A 539-nucleotide genomic window follows, 5' to 3' on the forward strand; every position below is an offset into this window, starting at 1 on the left:
AAAATATCAGGGGAGCATGAGAATTGGAGAGGTATTCGCTGAAATTTGAAAATTCGAAATTTTTGAAAAAATATCAGGGGAGCATGAGAATCGAGGAGGTATTCACTGAAATTCGAAAATTTGAAATTTTTGTAAAAGTATCAGGAAAACATGTAGATCGAGGAGGTATTCACTGAAATTTAAAAATTCCAGATTTTAGAAAAAATATCAGGGGAGCATGAGAATTGAGGAGGTTGTCGCTGAAATTGAAAAATTCAAAATTTTCAAAACAGTATCAGGGGAGCATGAAATTCGAGGAAGTATTCGCTGAAATTGAAAAATTCCAAATTAAAAAAAATATATCAGGGGAGCATGAGAATCGAGGAGGTATTCGCTGAAATTTGAGAATTCAAATTTTTCAAAAAAATATCAGGGGAGCATGAGAATCAAGGAGGTATTCGCTGAAATTTGAAAATTCAAATTTTTCAAAAAAATATCAGGGGAGCATGAGAATTGAGGAGGTAGTCGCTGAAATTTCAAAATTCAAAATTTTAGAAAAA

Source organism: Fopius arisanus, unplaced genomic scaffold, assembly GCF_000806365.1.
Source record: "Fopius arisanus strain USDA-PBARC FA_bdor unplaced genomic scaffold, ASM80636v1 scaffold00001, whole genome shotgun sequence".
NCBI lineage: Eukaryota > Metazoa > Arthropoda > Insecta > Hymenoptera > Braconidae > Fopius > Fopius arisanus.